The sequence below is a fragment of the Bombus affinis genome, chromosome 5 (assembly GCF_024516045.1).
Source record: "Bombus affinis isolate iyBomAffi1 chromosome 5, iyBomAffi1.2, whole genome shotgun sequence".
Taxonomy (NCBI): Eukaryota; Metazoa; Arthropoda; class Insecta; order Hymenoptera; family Apidae; genus Bombus; species Bombus affinis.
Genome location: NC_066348.1, coordinates 6,564,488 through 6,585,146, shown reverse-complemented (window position 1 = coordinate 6,585,146; position 20,659 = coordinate 6,564,488). Strand labels below are relative to the sequence as shown.

General features: G+C 35.7%; 1 protein-coding gene and 1 long non-coding RNA gene across 4 annotated transcripts in view; both read left to right on the top strand.

The window, feature by feature from the left end:
- Positions 1-20,659, top strand: part of LOC126916660 (ras-related protein Rab-37-like) — a 172,181-nt gene that overhangs the window by 87,902 nt on the left and 63,620 nt on the right. The window contains exon 1 of one of the 3 annotated variants that reach the window (XM_050722689.1): positions 19,780-19,896. The exons of the other annotated variants lie outside the window; for them this stretch is intronic. The gene's annotated coding sequence lies outside the window, so the exon portion shown is untranslated. Of the gene's footprint in view, positions 1-19,779; positions 19,897-20,659 lie in introns of those variants that run through there. 3 annotated transcript variants of the gene reach the window in all.
- Positions 6,441-13,282, top strand: LOC126916675 (uncharacterized). The gene is made up of 2 exons (XR_007710701.1): positions 6,441-12,794; positions 13,059-13,282. It is a non-coding gene; the product is annotated as an uncharacterized LOC126916675 (long non-coding RNA).

Sequence of the window (20,659 nt, the reverse complement as noted above, 5' to 3'; positions counted from 1 at the left end):
TACTGTACACTTTGTAATATAATTTTAATAATATGACTCTTTAACGTAGTATAACATACTATACTTTGTACCGTAAAATATAATACTGACACTTCACCATAGTATATATTGGATATTTCATATATATTTATATTATTTATTCAGTTTATTATTTATTTATTATTAATGTATAATTTATTAAAAATTTGTTCGATATTTAAATAGATGATTTAACTCTACTATTTAAATAGACAACTACAACTATTTAAATAGATGAATAAACTCTATAGGAAATTGTAAGATGCAAGAATAAACAGAAAGCATATGATACACAAAAAAGTATAAAATATTCAAAGCAATGTACCTATTATGGAAATTCATCATATGGAAAATTAACATTTGGTATTTTTGTTTTTTCATTGAGGAATGTACTGTGAGTGTAAATACACTCAGGTAGAGGATTATACGATGTTTGATTTAAGGATTTGGATAGGACAGATGCCTACCTTTGAGTGGCATCTCCTTGAGTTGCACTGCAACAGCATATGGTCCACAGATTTGCATTTTCTGGCTGTTGAACGTCATTGTAAACATACCTTCAAATTTTCCAGTAGAACTCTACCACATATGTTTTACGAAGGTGCAATTATTTCCAAAGAAATATTTCTATCATTAGATTGAAAGATATAGCAGTAGAAAATAGATAAAAGATAGAAGATTAGAAGATCTGTTTATTTACAACTGACCAATTGCGAAACGATACTGATACGAATAAAATGACAATCCATAATAGTATGATTATTGTGCTAATATATTCTACATTGCCCATCAATCAATATCCTAAATTCATATTTCTTTTAGTAAAACTATTCTACGAAGTTTGTTAAATTCTAATACCAGACATTTCGACAATCGTATTAATGGAAATATGGAACAGAAACTGTTTCTCGAACACTTGAACACCGTATTTTAATCCTTCCATTAGAATGTTACAAAGATGAAAATATGTAGTAAATATAATTATTCATTTGTACAATATTTACATTAAGTCATATATCATATTAAGTGATATATTAAAGTCACCTATAACATATCATAGTGAAAATTCTGCATAATTCATAAGCCAAATAATTAGTAACAACGAAAGATTAATGAACTCTTGAAAAGCATTGTAAGTAAATAAACAAACATTTACGAACATTTATGAAACATTCATAAGCGTGTATCTGATTCTTATTCTCGGTGTTTATCTATGATAACTTCATAACCGATCTTTTCACACCGTGTAACTTATCTTAAATTGAATACGTCTTCCATCAGTGTACATTACAAGATTGCGTGTAACTTTAAATTCATGAAATTTTCATGCTATTCAGCGCAAACACTTCCTGCTCGGAAACCGCCGGTTTAGAAGGAACAATTACAAAATTAATAACTATTCATTAGCCGTAGCGTTAGATGAAATAACGTATAATCAATATGAATTAACGACGTGAAAGATCTGTTTCAATTAAAGTTTATCCCTTTCAAATACCGAAACATGCCATTTACTTTACGTAACAGCTGGATAGCACGTTACCCGACCAAATTACATTGGAAAGTGAGGCACACGATGACTTTATATAATCGTCCGTGCGAAATCATCCACACTATCGATGATATTAATTAAAGAACGAACGAATCAATTAATATTCTTAATTCTTTAAGTTCCACCATCGTCGATAGACAATGAATCGAAAATTTCATGAATCATGGCTGTCGTCAACGAGCGACATATTGAAGTTTCAATAAAGTATTACAATTTTATTCTGCACGTTTTTCCACGAAATAAATATTTATATTTGTACGTCAGCGTAAAATTTCATTCATTGACGTGTGTTACGCATATCGATAATCATGTTCCATTCAACTTTTCATTTTTTCGCGTTTCGAGGTAATAATTTATGTGTCTCTATTTAAAGAATTAACTAACGATTCCGATTGAAGATCTGACAGAAGCGTGAGATAATTAAACTTACCCGAGAAACAAATGCAAAAATACAAATAAAATATATCACTGAAAAGAGTTCTGCGAAAGGACGTTTTTAATCTTTCAAAATGAAATAATCGTTGAAGAATACTACATAGAAAATATCTCTGACATTTCGCTGGAACCTTCATCAACCAAAGCGACGCGAATCTATCTTCCACTCGCATTCACGTTAAAATACACAAAAAGGTCGTGCAAAAAATAATCCTTGATCGTTTATAACAATAACGAAATTCTACCGCAGAAATGGGTCATGTTAAACATCTCCCATTGTTACAGAAAAATATGTATCACCGATGGGATTCATTCAGAAAAGCTCTGGATACATCGTAGAAACGTGTATAATGAAACAAAAGAGCACATATACGCGGACTTTCCAGCGCGCGAATCGATGTTACATAATTTTTTCCTCGTAACCGAGGCGTTTCGATGAGGCTCCGCTAGGATTTATGTAATAGCCCCCCCGTAGGATTTACACCGGGAATTTACGTAAGCCCCCGCCGCGTTGGATTTACATTGGAAATTCGAGGAAGTGCGGCCACGCGTGCACCGCGAGTGCATTAACCGCGACACGTTAATTCTTTCGCGAGGCGACAGACTTTTGCGATTCACGACGCTTTTTGCTCGATGAATTTTTGAATATTAGTGAAATGGATGATCGTTCCAGCAATTTTCCACCCCCCTAAGGGCTAATTGTTAGGTTAGAAATTATTTCGTAGGTTTCTTATGTTTTTAAATTGACTTTTTTGTTAGAATCTTTTAATATTGTTGAAATACACAGATTTTGAAGAAATTTTCTCTACACTAGAATAGAAATTATTTTATGAGTTTCTGTTACTTCCTTTTTTTTAAATCGCGTTTTGATAGGACGTTTTGTTAATATTGGTGAATTGGAAAGTTGTTGTAGGGATTTTTTGTGTAAATTATGTAAATAATTTCGCGAACGTTTTATTTCTTCCAAATTTGATTTTGGTAGTTTTTTTTTTAATATCGGTGAAATGGAAAACTTTCGTAGAGATTTTCTTGTCCGTAAGAGCTGATTGTAGGACTAGAAATAATTTGTGGATTCCTTTCCTTTGGATTTTGATAGAATTTTTTCAAATTAGTGAAGTGGAAAGTTTTAATAGGAACATTTGCATCCACGCGAGATAATCACAGAGTTGGATAATTTCGTAGGTTCCCTTCTTCCTTTAATTGGACTTATCGAAAAATATCATCTAACGAATATCCTTGACGTTTTGTTTGAACGTTAATCGAATAAAAGGAATATCAAAAGAATCAACGGCACGTTTCATCGTTCACGTTGAAATATACAAAAAAATTAATTTCTTAAATTATTCATAAAATAAATATATATCGTAATGCATTCAACAAGAATAAAAGATTTATTTTTATACACGTTCAGTCTTGCGAAGTTTCACAATTTTCTATTGAACCATGTAACGTTCAATTTCTTAAGGAAGATCGTTGCATCCATTGGATCGCGAATTGCCCGCTATTTTTAACATAATCTTTATAGAGCTAAACTTTACTTGGCAGATTTTCTAATACTTTGCCGTTTCTTAGCAATCACGAAGCCTGTTTTTGAATTTCTCGTGAAGCAAATTAAATTATGGAAAATCGCAAGGGAACAATTGAAATAAAGCGGCATTTGTATATGCACGATGAATAGATTTAAAATCTTAATTTGCACAACTTTTTTTATCGAGTCGTGTGTTTGCCTTTTTTCCCCTAGTTCTCAAGCACCTCTGATTATACTTTACGTAACTGCTAATTGTACACCGTTATACAGTTTCAACGCAACGTATGATTACGTGAAAAGTCATAATTTTATCGTCGTACGAGCTTCGTACGCTTAAGAAAATATCTTATGTCGACGTTCTTATTTCCTTAAAAAACGTTTTATCAAAAGAAGAGTTTCCACTCTGCTGTCGCTTTGAAAACAACATGTGTCTATTAATAAGCATAATTTTTATTGAAACGAAAACTTTTAACTAAAATAAGTATCAGCTGCACCGTTCTATCATTCTATAAGTTCTTTGATCTCAATTTCGTATGAGACATTCTAGAAGTTCTGTAATATCAATTGATCAAAGTGAATTGCGATTTTACATTTATATAGTACTATGAATTTTAACGTCGAATCACCAAAGCAAATAATTCCAGACGGAAGCAATTGTCGAATGTTTTATCAATTCAAAATGGCTGAAACAAAACATTTAAGAGAAAACCAAACTGGTTAACTCGATCTCTTGAAAATGTCTTCATTTTTGTTATTATAACATAATTACTATTTAACTTTTCAGAAACTATACGACTCGGTCTTTGCGTCTCCTTCCTTATTCCGCAATAATTTCCGTAATATTTCGTTGAAAAACCGATTCAAATATCGAACTCAAACGTTCTCCCTGTGCTGCGTCTTCATCGAAGCAACAACTTTCTAACGCTTCTTGTTGCTGCATGTTGCAATGTTTTGTCCACACCGAAGCAACGTAATCCGAGGAACATTTGTGCGTTGTTTCGTCTTCAAGGCTGCATTTGTTGCTATCAACAAATTGTTCATACATAAATCCCATGTTTCCTAATTTTTCTTTACCGCTGCGAGTGCGAAACAGGCGACAAGCGGCGAGATTTGCAACTGGCAACTGGCAACGCGAAGAAACACGAAGAGAAATTCGGCAACGACGAGCGACTTTTCCAAGAAAACTGGAAACAACAACGACAGACAATTCCTTGTTGTTGCAGACGCAACTAAAAACATACAAAGTCCACCATTGATTCCGTGCTTTCGTCATGGTTCATCCTTCGCTTTCGGTTCTCCAACGACGTTTCTCTCAGTTTCTCCAACGCTTTTCAACGGAAGAAGACATCGTTACCGTTGCAGCTTCTGTCCTTGAACGTGTGCTACCTCTGCCATTTTGAAAAGAAGAGGCCAGAAGCAAGTGGGAGGCCCATAGACGGACCCGTGTCAGGGGAACATCCAACATCTGTCGACGGGGTCGAGGGTGGCTCAAGAATCGAGTCATCTGACCGCTCGCGTACTGCAAATAAGCTCTTCCTCTTCCTTCCTCTTTTCTCCTCCGTTCCATCCGTTCGTTTTTGCCTGTGCACCCCGGCCTCGTCTCGTTTGTAATGGCAGAGCGGCCTGCACACACTTCACGACCCAAGAGAAACCCGTCCCTGCGTGTTTTCTCTCTATCGTGCCTCCTGCAAGTTCCGCCAGGGAAACCGTGGCGCCTTAGGGTGGAGGTTCGAAAAGTAGCCTAGCGAAAGCTTGGAAACGCGCGCGTGAGACGATAACTTACAACAGTGGAACGTGAACCTTTGTGCAATCGTTGTGCAATCGCAACTAACAAGACAGGATCTAAGCAGAAATTTGTTTCGCAGTTGGCTTCTCAAAACATTCCTATTTCTTTCTGTTTCTTGAGTTCGGTTTGTAATTTAATCAACAGCGGCTACAGTGGATACTGCGATGTGTATTTTAATCGGCAGTTTGGCACCTTCATGAAGTTTGCTGTATCGTCTTTAGCGGAATTGTCTTTTAGCAAAACATGGCACATTTCATTTGAATCTTTTTTATTTTGCTTTTTTCTATTTGAAGAGCTAAAATAGTAATGTTTTTGTAAATTTAACTAATTTCTGCAAATATAGTAGAAATCCTATTCCTAAAAATTATCGAGTTCATATAACGAGGGTTAACTAACTTCTCTCGTTTATCATTTTTCATTTAAACACCGGACGAATCTTCTACGTCGGCAATTTTCAACCAATCTGCGGCCAAAATTTCCAAAACACGCAATGCCTAGCTTATTTAGTAGAAGCAGCGACCTCGTTTCCCCTCGATTGTCAGATAAGGAAATAGCATCGACCGAAAGAATAAAAGCTACTCGGCATGAGTTCACTGTCTTGGGTCAAATATATTTTTTAACGCGACGTAAAATTTTAGTAATTGATTTACATGTACCGTGAAAACCTCGAAAACATTGGGAAGCATGGAATAACATTGCTTCGGATAAATACACGGTTTATAATTTACAAATTATATCCTTGTTTGTACTCGTCTCATTCTTCGGAAAAGTATCTCCAAGCCCTTCAAATATTATTTTATCTAATATATATAGCTCGTGAAAGAATAAAAATCGAATTGCTTCGAACGCCATATAAAACAATTTGCGTACTGCTGTACTTTTTTTTTAATTTGGAAATAGTTTACAATCAATTCTCATTGAGAATTATAAGTTGTTGAAGTGGTCACCACTTCTACGAAATCTCTACATCTGGTCTTTTTAGTTTTCTCAAGCGCTGAAGCCATCGACAGCATATAGACAAAAGACTGGCATGAAGGCAGACCATAAACAATAGACAGGCGACGTTGGCTTCGGTGTTTTTCAGTTATAAGGTAACACTACTAGCGTGCGGATCTGGAGGACCAGCTCAAATTGTATTCCTACTTATTATTACACTTCTCTATTAAATATATATTTTCTACCTTACACTTTATCCACGCGTTTTCTCTCTTTATACATCTAATAACCTCAACATAAGTAAATTATTCTGCCGTGATTCTATAACGTAAATAACAAAATGATTATGTTTGGTTCTAGCTGAATCTAACGTTTAAATCTAGATGTCCTTTTAGCCTGCGGATCTGATCCATCGTATCAAGTAATTGAGTAACTAGTAGGTTTTGATGGTTGTTAATTCTTATGTTATATCTATTACTGAATTTGAATATTTCTTCTTCAACTGTAGGTATCTTAAGATCGTGATGTATTGTTTCGTTAGTAGCATATCAAGGTATGCCATATTAAGGACCAAATTGCTGTTATACCTAATTTAAAAACTTTGTTCGCTGTTTTGTACTCGCTGCAGTGTCGTACCTATCGCTACACGGGGGTTGAGCTAATAAACTCCGGCCCCCGGGGCTCGCTCGCAGTGGGACGCCCGATAGCAGCCTTTAGCCACTCTGTCCTCCCTCTGTGTGGATATAATTCGTACACGCGAGCAACGAAAGGAATCTACACCGTGCAACGAACGTGACGTTTTAACAAAGACGATGATATACATTCTTAGCATAGTAGAAAGAGAGGAACGGTTAAAGGACGGTAGAAAGGCAGGCAAGAAGCGTGGAAAGGGACAAGGTAAAGATAAAGACGTTCACAATGGGTGGAAACGAAGGGGAAATGACGGGAATCTGCCGGTTTCGACGAAACAGAATGATAAAGGCGATACGATAACCGGAAAATCAGCAGAATTTATATTACGCCAGCCACGCTGTCGGAAGTGGAACGCAATTTTACAGCGAGGATGGCGATAGCAAAGGGCGTTCGCCACGCAGACCGGCACTTAGCCGTTGAAACGTGTGTTTTGTATTCAGGGATGACTCTCATTTCGTAAAAATTCACCAACAACCTGTTTGCAACGCGAATTTCGCGATCGTTCTTCTGATAGTGGCTGTTCGCAGACGTTGGTAACGTGCACGGCAGTGCAAAATGCGATGCAAGCTAGTGTAACAGAGGAGATTTAAATAAAAGATGATCATCGAGAAACGTTTTGCAATCGACGAGAGGGTTTGCAATGTTAGTTTTGGGGGTAGTTTCGTTAAACATCCGTCCGTAAATTATTCGGTCACGAGTTCTCTTATTTAAATTCCCATTGAGACGTTTCACTCGAAATTGAGCTGATGAAAGTTGCGATAAAAGCGAATGACGAAAAGCTTTAGAATAATTCTTGCTACTTTTTAGAGTAGTCTTATCAGGAACAATTTGTAAGCTATTTTTCAACCAGTTCTGGTGTTTAAGTTTAAATTAAAACTTTGAAGTTGCAGGTTGCATTTAAACGTGGATATGAATACAAATCTGGAATTTAAAGTTTCTGTCTGAACTCTGACTATGAATTTAAATATAGAATTTCAGATGCAGATTAAAATGTTTAATTTGTCATTCGAATTCGAGCATTATCTTCGATTTTAGATTAAAAAGCTGAAGCTCCGATTTCAATTTTTGCCTTTGAATTTAAGCCTTACGTTACGGTTAGAAGTTCGAGTTCAGATATTTTTAACTTTGTGGGAATTCGTTAGCAAAGAACATTGCCAACGTGAAGCAATTTGCGACGCGAAAACACGGGCTAAACGAAACGCCTAACGAATTCGAAATTCCATCGTGCAGATGGCAATTAATATCGTACCTGCTGAAACTTTGACGTTCCGAGTGCGCCGAACGATAAACGCGCAGCCAAATAACTGGCAACAAAGAGAAAACGTAATTCGAATACGACACGCCATAGTACTGGTTCTCTGCGATCGAAAATAATTCCTCTTCGTACACGTCTAACCCATGATTCTTACGTTCACAAGTAATTATCGTTCTGTGTTTTCATACGCCAGACAGCGATTCTTTGCTTATTTTTCATCAGGTGTAATTTCTGTTTAAATACAATTATTGTTTGTTAAAGACGAGAATTTATTGGTTGTTAAAATTTAAATGAGAATTTAAAGGTAATATTGTAGATTGTAAGAGAAGAACGTACGTCCGAGCTTTAAGGGAAATTAATGAGATGATTGGTGCTATTACTTTTGCTGCACTTGAAACGACAATTTCTGAATAATTAATATTAAAAATGATTATTTTCTCGAATGAATACGAGTACTTATTGTTCGTTGTAAAAAATATAATAAATGGCATTATTTGAAGAAAAGAAAACCTTCTCACGCTGATACCACTAATAAGATTTATTTAGTGGAGATGGAACGTTGCGTGAACGTTTGATGGATTCATTTTTTCTTACATTAAGAAAGAAAATCAGGCTAGAAAGTTCTTGTCAGAATAAAAGTAGAAGCAAGAAGATATTTGTAAAAATGAAATTCGTAATTGCAATAGTATAATATTAAGTTGTCCGAAAAGTTTCTTTCGTTTTATGAGGAAATAATAGACGCCCAACGTTTTTTGGTTTATATTATTTTGTCGAATTACATACGATCCATTTTGTTCTGTTGGGATGAACACCGCGACATTTCACACACTTGCTTTCACGTTTGTATGAAGGTTCACTGTTATAAAAAACACGTTTGCGAAAGAAAGACACACAAGCTAATAAATATTCTAGCCAATCAGAAATCATAATCTTTCGAATCAGCTGGAGTATGATCGCGAAGTTCGCTTTATCGTGCGATTCTCAATCTGCGTCCCCCTTTGGAAAGGTTCAGACCGACATGTGGTCAATTTCGCACACGCCTTGTATTATTCGGAGACTGTTTTGTGCGGAAGCGACTGAATAATGGAGGTAGCTAACCATCGGATCAAATGGAGATATCGGTTGAACCGTAGAATATTCATAAGTCGTAGAACGTCGATTCATTTGCAGTTGCATTCAAATATTATCTCCAAACTAAATTGTACTCGATCGATTCGCGCGATTTATAATTTAATAATAAAAATAATAACAAGTTTTAATAACGAAAGTTTCACCCACGTTTTCTGATACATGATTTCATCTTCCGCCAGAAGTTGCTGATTGAATGAAATTTCTTCCGTTGCTCTCTACGCGATGAACTTTCAGAACAACATTTCCAGTAAAAAGACGCTGTTCCTCTAGGGATATTTCAAGCCAAGCGGTTCGATTAGTTTTAATTAATTCGAAAGAATATTTTTTCCACCGTTCTTTCGTTGCTTTAAAGGAAAACCGGAATGTAAATTTTCGATTCCATTTTCATTTTCTATTATCTATACATAGATACATTGACTCGCGGAAGTGTTTATAAACTTGTTTATATATTTTACGAGCGCATTAGTGTATTCTGTAATTTCGTTATCACTGTAATTACATCCAACTATCGCGATTATATTAAATTTTAAATAGCTCCTGAAATGTATACAGGAGAAGTTTAGATTTCGTCCAAAGCTTGCCGGTTTACATAATCACAGACGGTCTCATTACGGTACTAAGAAAATTTCAAAATGTTTTATATAACACGCACAATGCACGCATAAAACTTTTCCATGGTAGGTGTAAGAACAGTTTTGCGAGTCACTGTAATCTCATCGTTTATATGGTCGTGCAGAAAGTAACACCTGTTTTGAAATAACAACGATACAAATGCATTTAAAAAAGATTTCTTGATTTGTAACTTTGTTATATATACCGAGTTATTTTTCGATACAACCACCAGCCCTATTTGAACGTTTATCGTAACGTTATACGAGTTTTTGTATATCTACGTCATACGGTTCCAGCGACACTTCACATAATCATCGTCTTACGCAGTCCTTTAAATCATCGTTTTTACGAAGCGTTATCGACCAGGCGTCTCTTTAAGTTCTGCAAAAAGTTGCAATGAATATCATTTGCAATGAAATTGCAGCCACGTTGCTGAGCTTCTCTGTAATGAGAGACGGCCAGCCTCAATGCTCACGATCACGTACAGTTTCTTCGAACCTATTGAATTCTATTACCGTTAACTGCTGCAATTCAGTGGCGAATTCTTTTGGAAGAATTTTTCAGCGTTTGAAAAACGTAAAAGCTTCGCATCGCTATTTCGAATGTGCGATACAACGACGATATTAAATATCGAAACACAAAATTTTGTATGACTTATGTCGATGCACGAATGAAACTAGGTGACCTTCTACAAGTACATTGCATCGTTTTATGTGTCTTTTATATGTAAACGAGTAGTACTTTGTGCACGATCCTTAGTTTGCATGGGTTATCAGCAATGCAAAAGTATGAAAAGTATAGCAATTATAGATAATAATTTGAAATTTGTATTTTGTTAACACCTTACTTTCTTCGTACTTATACACTCGCTATTTTGCATTGTGCGATTATATTTTATTATCGTAAGCACCTCATTATGATTATCAAACCAGTAACTTTTGCCCTTATTTTCTCGCCATCTACGATTCTACGAGTACAGAAACAGAACTGTCAACGTATTTGCAATTTAATTAAAAAAATTCACGCGTTCCAACTTAAAAATTCACTTGCTCGAAATTTCCGACTTGCCGACTAAAACGACGTGATTGTAAATTTATACGCGACGTATTAATTGCAAATGACATATTAAACGCAATTTAAAGTCGCGTGCGCGCGTCGTATGCATGAAACGGCTCGACTCGAGGTATGCAAAACGCGCCGTGAATTATTTCGCGGAAATTTTGGAAAATCCGCGAGCCTCGAGAATTCCTAGAATCTTCCCTACGGCATGGTGATTTTTATTGTAAAGCTGAAATGGCGCGAGAATGGATTTCATAAAGAAATTACAAAAATGTTCAAGTATTTAATAACTCAATCATTATTACAGTAAAAATAAATTCCTATATGTTTTCCAAACGCTATAACAAGTTCTTAAGATTCTCCAACATTTTTATTCGAAATACTTTCTCATATCATTAATCATCCTAACGCGTCATCAAATTAATTGAAAGCAACACTATCTTTCTAATCTATCACATTCGTTTATTTAATGTCGAATATAAATAAATCGTAAAAGTACATTTATTTATCCAACGAATCTCACAATCAAAATTCTTGGATTTTTCTTTAAAAAAAAAAAAAAAAAAATAACAATGTAACATACAACGTTTATCGAAACGTAGTATCGATACAATGGAATTTTCGCATACAAGTCACAGATAAGAAGTAAGAGGAAAAAATGAGCTATATAGCCACATTAGAATTAAACTGTAGAAGCTTTTGCAAATGTCTTCATACATGTCGCGTGTCTTATGATCGTTTACCTGGTCTATTGGCTCTGCTAAAGCTCTGCTCGGACTGATTTTTCGGGTCTTGGCAAAAACCTCCAGGTCAAAGGTCCAATACCTCCCTCGCTATCTGTACGTAACTGCATGTAACTGTATGTATGTATCTATATGATGGTCGTTGTATTCCAATAAAAATTACTACACGTAAGCTTTATCGAAAACATTGAGCAGCTTCCATGTCGATTTCGTTCATTTAAAATTTGTGACGTGTGCCGTTTCCAGGCATCTGTTTTCCGCTTGTTGCATAAGTATCCGCGACAGTTTGTCTCTTCTGAGAAATGTAACTTGCTCTGATCACCGGTAAACTTGGACAGGTTCAAATAGCTCGTCATTTTTCATCGACTTTCGTTGCTCCGACACGAGGAACAATTTCTCGTGTTGTAGCCGCGGTATCAAAATGACCGCGATCGTTCGTCCGGAAATATCGAAACGCAAATTCTCCCGAGAGAAAAAGCGACCGTTTGCCTGGAAATTCATGACCTTTTTTCCCTCCAGCTCCAGATAAGCTGCAACTTCGACGATCGTATAAATCGTAGCCGTGTCGCGGCGAAAAAGTGGTCGGTTTCTTCATTCTTGAGCAGGCTAGCACGATTGCACAATTTCCACCAAGGGTTCTAGGCAATTCGTCAATTTGCTTGTCGCGTGAAAGTACCGGATTTTCCTTCCTCTCGTTTCTTCTGGCTTTATCGATTTTCTTGTTTGTCTCTCGACTTCCAGCCCCTCATAACGCATAATCCCATTTCTTTGGCTATTAAAATCGCGCGAACCAATCAGTGGCTGGAAAACGAGGTAATGGAGTGACGGGTTTTATATTTTATGTTAATTATTCTTTGCTTTGTGGTGTACTCTTTTGACTTTTATATAACGTTAAGTATATATATATATATAAAGTATATGTGTACAAGGTGACTTAATCTTCTTTAATAAAACTCTTCAATGTGTTTTGTCAGTATGAATGAGAAAAAGGTTTAAAACGTTGTTAAAGAGTTATTGTAGAAATTGGAAATATTAAAAGAGAGCAGTACGTTGATCATCGACATTGTTAGATTTCTATCTAAGGTAATGGAGCGACGGGTTTTATACTTTGTGTTAATTATTCTTTGCTTTGTGGTGTACCCTTTTGACTTTTATATAACGTTAAGTATATATATACAATATGTGTGTACAAGGTGTCTTAATCTTCATTAATAAAACTCTTCAATGTGTTTTGTCAGTATGAATGAGAAAAAGGTTTAAAACGTTGTTAAAGAGTTATTGTAGAAATTGGAAATATTAAAAGAGAGCAATAGCTTGATCATCGACATTGTTAGATTTCTATCTAATTTGTTGTAACATTAAATTATATACGTACAGGGTGACGTTACTTTGAAATATACACACAGCAGCTCACGAAAATATTCGAAAGTGCTATCCTAGAATTTTTTTACGAATATATCGTGTGAATTATATGAAACCTTTTGGAACCTCGTTAGTACTGTAACGAAATGCGACTACCGTAATTATAACAGTAAAATTTGAAACCAATCCAAAAGTGGAAATAAAAGTTACAAGAAGTTGCTTAGTAAAATATTAATATACAGTACGAACAATAATCTTGAACGTACAATTAGTGCTAAGAATAGTCTTATTATTATATTGTACTTTACTTTTACCGATATAGCGAATAACTGACTGTTTAAATACTTTGTTGATCTTTACAAAGTGTATGCTTAATTAATTAATAATAATAATAAACAATATTTAAAAAGATAAATAATAATTACCAATATAATCTCGATAACTGTATCTCATTACAATACTAATATAACAAAATGTTTTGTGCAGTATGTACATAAAAAGTTTCTCAGATTGTTCGAATATGTAGCGGCACAGGAGTCAAAGGACATCGCGAATCGAGAGAGACACATGTTGTTGTTTTACTGCGGGACATTGACACAGCCTTGACGTATGAAACGTAATGATAAATAAACTCCGGCCAAAACAATGTCACCGCTACATGCAACCGTCGAATAAAGACGAATTTGAATTTTCCGACTCTCCCCCGACCAGTATAAATAAACGGACGCGATCGCAAGCGAGTCAGATTATCCGAGTTATTATTCGAATTAGTATCTGAGTTGTCATACGAGTTTTATATTGTACGAGCTATCATACGTGATTAATGGAGTGTACTGGTTATCTGCGAGTGATCATACACTATCGTTGCGAATACAATCAACTAGCGTCTTTCGACAGTATTTATACTTATATTTATTTAATTTATTCCAAATATATTTGACGGGTTGCAACAGCTCTTGTTATTCTATATTATTGATCCTCATACAATTCACCACAAATTGGTGACCCCGACAGCAGTTGAACATGACTAAACAATCTCTACAAATATTTTCGCCAGCCACTTCCTGTACATTTCCAGATTGATTTTGAGCTTTAATAACCTGATCATAACAACCTATTTTTATAGTAGCGTTAATTTCAAAATGTTTCGCATGTTATAAAATGCACGCATGTTATAAAATGTGTCTACATAAATTCAGTTCATAAAATGTGTCTACAGGTGTTCGATTACCTGCATGAACATATGTGCAACGAAGTTACTCAAGTTGAAGTGTGAAAGCTAAAAATGGGTCTTAATCACGCATAGAACTTCCGCTCGTCACAATTGCGCGTTGCAGTTCGTGCCGCGAGCGTTGCTCGTTATTTTACGCGGCGATGGGTGAAAAGTGCGAATGCCGGGTATATTTCATTTTTATGGAAATTCGAGGCTGGCGTATCGCGCGCTGTCTTACTCGAAAGTTCGCGGTCAGATTTCTTTCTTCCGGTTCCTCGTGCGGAATGCTTCGCGAATAATAATTGCCAAGCAAATTGCGATGGCCGCCGCATGTTCGAGCAGTGCCTTTGTGAAATTGCTGCCGGGCGTATTCGATGGAAATTCAATTTTGTATTTCCGCCCTCTTTTCGAAACTTTGTTACCGCTGTGCGAGTTGGTCGGAGTCGATATCACGTGATTGTCAGTGAAGAAATTCTCATTAAAGGAACAAAGAAGTAGTACTAACAGCTGGTTCTTCTCGATGACATAACGTCTAATTTATGAGTAAGTAATTATCCAGTAGAAATTTAAATATTACATATATAGATATATTAGAGAGAGAATAGTATATTACAACTCCGTTTAGTTCTTTGAAATGTCTTGTACAACACTTTTCAATTTTCATCATTTCCATAATTTCATTTGTCCTTTGTCAAAAATTTGTTTGCCATTTTCGTAATACGTTTCTCGCATCTTTTACGAACTTGTAAAGTATTTTATTTCTTGCCTATGTTCCTCGAATGAATTTTGTAAAGATTATAATAAACAATGAAATTGTATTATATTTGCTGAGTGAAGCGAACAGAGTTAAAAATTCAATTTAAAATACTTTTCAATACTATCTCTCTCTAAAAAAAAGAAAGAAATCTATTTTATTAACAAATTTTGGTTGATTCTCTTTGATTCTTTTTGGAAATAAATAATAAAAAAAAAAAAAATGAATAATAAATTCCATAAAAAAACAACAATATGTATTTATAAGAAGATATTACGCAATGTTGAATTTACATACACTTTAATAACTAACCAACTATTTTAGTATCAGAACAATAGTGTATTCTTTGTTTGTTTCGAACATATGTATGTGTAGTTGAGGAAAAGTGAGTTCCATTCGATTCACGTTCTCAAAGCGTACCGTTCTGTAAAACACACTTCAAGCAATAACTCAACACGTTGCAATAAAAACCGTTTTATTTTTACGACACCTGTAAACAGCTAACCTTATACCGTCCAAAGTTGTCGAATACTCGAACGTTTCATGCCCTATTTCGTGCACATCCGCAAGATAAAGTGATTGCAGGTTTACAGTGGACCCGAAACTTTATCCACGGATCTGGTTAATCCGCTTCTAATCAAAAGCTGGGCGCATCATTTCCCTTATTCCCCTATATATATAATTATACAATGAGTTATTCCACTAAAATGATATAATAGCGTACGAACATAATAATCTATTGCTATATCGTACATAAGTTGTATCATTAAACAACGAATTTATCCATTTCTTTCTCAAATCACAAAAATTCAGTCAAACAACATAAATTTCATGAAATTCAAATAAACGACAGTTTAATCAATAGCGTGTCATGTATAAGTTAGTCCATTAAATAATAAATTGTCCCATGTTCTCTTCGAATTACAAAATTCAGTCGAATAACACAAATACAATCAGTGGCGCATTTTTCAAACATTCAATTTCTTATCTCCATCGGTCAAAAATCCTTTCTCCCTTTCTCAAATCTTTCCGCTCTCAATACCCTCTTACAGTGAAAACCAGAAAATATTGCCGTGCTGTTAAATGCTCGCCCCCATCCCCTCCCTCCTCCCCGTTCCCCGCCAGAACAGTATCTACGCACAAGCAAAACATTCTTCTATCGTACTTTAGTGAATCTATTCAGAAATAGACACGGCTGTTGTATGCAGACAAAAGCAAGAACGATTCACAGCTTATCGACAAAGGTTCTTCCACCGCTTGGTTCTTACGTAACGCGGCTATTCTTCGCGATCAATGGGGCGACGCGCGTGCACGAAGATGAACTCGTGAAACGGCTTGATAACGAGGTCGAAGTCTCGATCGAGACTGACGATAAGTGACAAGGCTAGCCAGGAATCGGCATCTCCGTGTCGAGTGTTTGGCTATAAAAGAAGGCGAACGCGACCTCTCATGGCGCGAAGGTCGATCTCGTCGAGTCTCTCGACCTCGTTTATTGTACGCGGACACGGTCACGAAGACGGTCTCGTCGTTTGTACGGCGACGGTGAAAGGGAACGCCTGTTGTTCCGCGTTGCATACGCTACCGTGCATTATGAAGCATCTTACAACGTTTCACATATTTGAATCGATGTTATTAGTGAAATTTTATGAGTCAGAAGTTACGAGTTACCAGACATCTTTCGGACAATTGAACTAATACCGTTAGCGAAATTTCATAAGCTACATGTTATTCGGCGATTCTTGCATGTTACAGTTAATATCGTTGATGAAAGTTTGTGAGTCGTGAATTAGGATTTATAGGCACTAGAGATCTCTTGCACAATTAAATTAACCGTTTGAGTCGCAGGGGTGTTTGAAAAACAGGGTGGAAAAATCCTGAACAGCGCGATAGCGCTTGTCTTAACACTTTGACTGCCACGCCAAAATCAGATGCAAACACAGTGCATCGTTAGATGCAAGATTTGTTCCCATTTTTTTCTTTTTTTTCTTATTGGTATTGTAATAAAAATGTTTAATTGTTCAATGGGACACTTTTTATTTCAAAGTATCTTTCGTTTATTGGTTATATTCAAAATATCTTAACTGTCAATTTTCATTCAATTTTTACAATTGTAAGAAGTTCAAACGCTCAGGTCACCAATGACCACCGTGGCGTCACAGAAGAAATCGTGGTATATGACCAACGTGGCAGTCAAAGTGTTGATTGCGAAGAGAAACAAGCGTCTTATTTATACATCTATAGTATTATATATGCTATTATATATAATAATTGTATATTACTGTATATGATAATAATTATATATAATTTAATTATATACAATTATTTTATAATTATTATATATAATTATATATATATATATACATTTATAATCATATATAAATTATATATAATAATTATATATTATTATATATATTATTAGTTTATAAATATTTCAAATTTTGTTCAATAAACATTATTGAGAAGATAAAAATGAAATACAAAATACGAAAAATCGGACGTCCGTAGCGTTCAAATATACTGGATCTTTACAACAGAAAATCTATACAGCGCGCTGTTTGGGACTTAAACGGTTCATATTGCTAAAGATAAGCCGCAGGATATAAGGCGCCTTTTGGATAATTATCCAAGTCATAGCACGATATTTTCGAACTTTACAATGCAATAAAATTTTTTCACGAGTACAATAACTACGTTGGCAAATATTCCTCAAGCTGCGTTAACTCGTTCAGCGCACGCGACTCGAGTTTAAGTCGGCACATGTCTGCTTTACGATACCTATGCGATGTGATGTGAGACGCGAATTAAAAATAACGGAATTCTGAGAAGACTTTTGAGATGAAATATGTACATACCCCTAACATCTTTCATAATGAAATTACCTAGATGACAGGATAAATCATAGCATTAATTGTAATCGATGAAATCAGGAAAACTTCTTATTGGAAAAAAATTCGTACAATAGAAAATCTGACAGCTTTCGCGAAAATTGTAAAAAGACAGTCAACTGTGAAAAATTCACCTAAATCTATTTGGACTTATCCCAAAACGATAAAAGAGCTACAATAATTATTTCTAGCATTTTTAAACAGGTGAACGAGTTTCATTAAAGTGAATATACGAAAAAATGTTGCTTTTTCTTTTGCATTATTTATACTTTTCACTTTGATTTCGTTGAACTTCATTCATATAAATTTGACATTTCAATCATCGCTATTTCCACCGTTGAGTTATACATATCACGTCACAAAAGTAAACTTCACAAAACTTTCCAGATCCATCACTCTCAAACCAGAATCATCTGAACCAAAAACCATCATAATCCATGAAACAACAAACAAACAAATCTAACAACGGAAACTGAAATTATACACTCTTCTCTGTCGTTTCGTCAAGTAGACAGGCCATCATCCTTCAGCAACTCCAACAAAGTAACGCGAGACCTCGAATCGAAAGTCGAGGGATAGTATCTAGTAGCGCACGATGTTTGCTATCATATATAACTTTATTCAGGTATAATTCTCTGGATTGGTACGAATTGGTCAAAATTTCATTTCTATCTTGTAATTCGGAATTAATTCGCTTGCCTAAAAATCAAGCGATATATTCTGTAACCTTTTTGCAATTCAATTTTGAAGTTAGTGGATTCTCCGCGAACACCCTGTGCACTAACATCCCCTGTCATTCAACTATTTATTGAATTATTCATTTAACTATTCCAGTTATCATGCAATACTACATCCTCGAACAATCTGTATGTTATATAAGGATAATTCTATATTAGAAAATAAATAATACAATATGCAAGGTTATTTGAGTCAGACTAAGTAGCTTGCTTTGTAATTCGTGAAATTCGGCTATGAACAATTTTTAAGCGGTCCAGGGTTAAAGGGTTAATGACTAAGCAAACTTCAAGATTGCGTTTTAAGATGTTACAGCTTGAATGATTTAATCTAATGCAGATACTACACGAGAAACATAAATAAAATAACTCAAATGGTAGACTCCTTCTATAGTTATTCGGTTTTGGAATATTGTGAATTATATAAAGACGAGTCCATGTAGGAAAATTAATAGCGTTTAGCGGTTGTTTATAACGTTGCTGTTGCTATTGTAATGGTTGAGCCAGGCAAGCCAGGCTTGTCTCGCAATTCAACAACTTGTGAACGATACTTAAGCGATCTAGAATCAAAGGGTTAAACACTGTACAAACTTGGAGATTGAACTGTAAGATGTTGAAGCTTACGTGATTCCAATAATTTCACCTCGCTGTTCTATACAATGGAAATTCTACACGAAAGAAACAAATATATTAGCTAAAATAGTAGACTGTTTCGTTGTTAAACAAGTCGCTTTGGGACATTGTGCGCGCCCACGAGCCAGCAAGAGTACGTTGCTGGTAGCAAGGATCGATCTCGATCGTCCTTATCCGGGAATGCCCGGAGCAGCTATCTGCGTTTGTTGGTTCCGGGGTTGGCGAGGGCCAAAACCTGTTGCCAGCGGTTCGCTGGAGGGCACGCGCATGCACCGGCGCGCGGACGAGCAACACGCGCGCGCCGATCGCCATGGAAACGGCGAAGGCTCCTGACAGCCTCTTGCGAGCGTATGAGTCGGTCTCGTGCACACTCGATACTTGCGCACACACACATAGAACTACCCGCGCCCCGAAGGACCCCCTGCGGCTTCAGGTGGCGGCACTAGGGGGTAGAAAACCCCTCGACAAGCGTCACAGTGCCGACAGTTTCCCCGAACTGTCCGAGTCGGCTGCGATCCTCGCGCTCGCGGTCCAATTCCGCGCGGATTTCTATTTTTCCTTTCACTGACTGTGAGTTTTAGAGATGGTTCTATCAAGGTGTAATTATTAGTGTGGAAATATTACATGTATCGTTACAAATATCACGTTTTTTCCTTGGTGCTTTTGTGTATTCACGGGTCTTGAGATTAATTTACTTGGGATTTTTTTATGAAATATAAGTTCTATGGCAAGAAAGTTGGGGTAGAAGTGTCTGTATGGTAGTCATTTTTTTATCGTTTCATCGATGTTTTAACCTCTTTATGCACGAGTTTTTTTTTTAAGCTTTATCAATGAAGATGAATGAATTCTGTTATTAAGAAAGATATTGGAGTCTGATGATGAAAAAGTAATAGATGCAAAGTAAGAGAAGAAAATGGATAGTGCAAATAGTCGTAAGATATATTTTTCATCGTAAGACAGTGTGCCCTTGATGTTTCCCTTTTTAATGTGTATTTGTGAACTCAATTAGAGTTATCTTTCGTTACATTACGATTTTCACGCACATAAGTGTGCTCGTATTTAGTACGATAATTTACTATATTATAAAATGAAACATTGGTATAGAAATGAAATATTTTTACGTAAAATATCTTAACTTAATTAATGAAAATCAATTCTCTATAAATTGTATACGTCACGAGCATGTGCTTTAATTGATCGAAAGAGACGTTGTGTCTTTATCGTTGGAAATATTATTGTTTGCCAGGGCTGTTTTATTCATTTTAAATGAATTACAAAGCATAGACTGAAGAGTTAACGCGATTTTCTTCGACATTTTCGAGGGACGATTCTT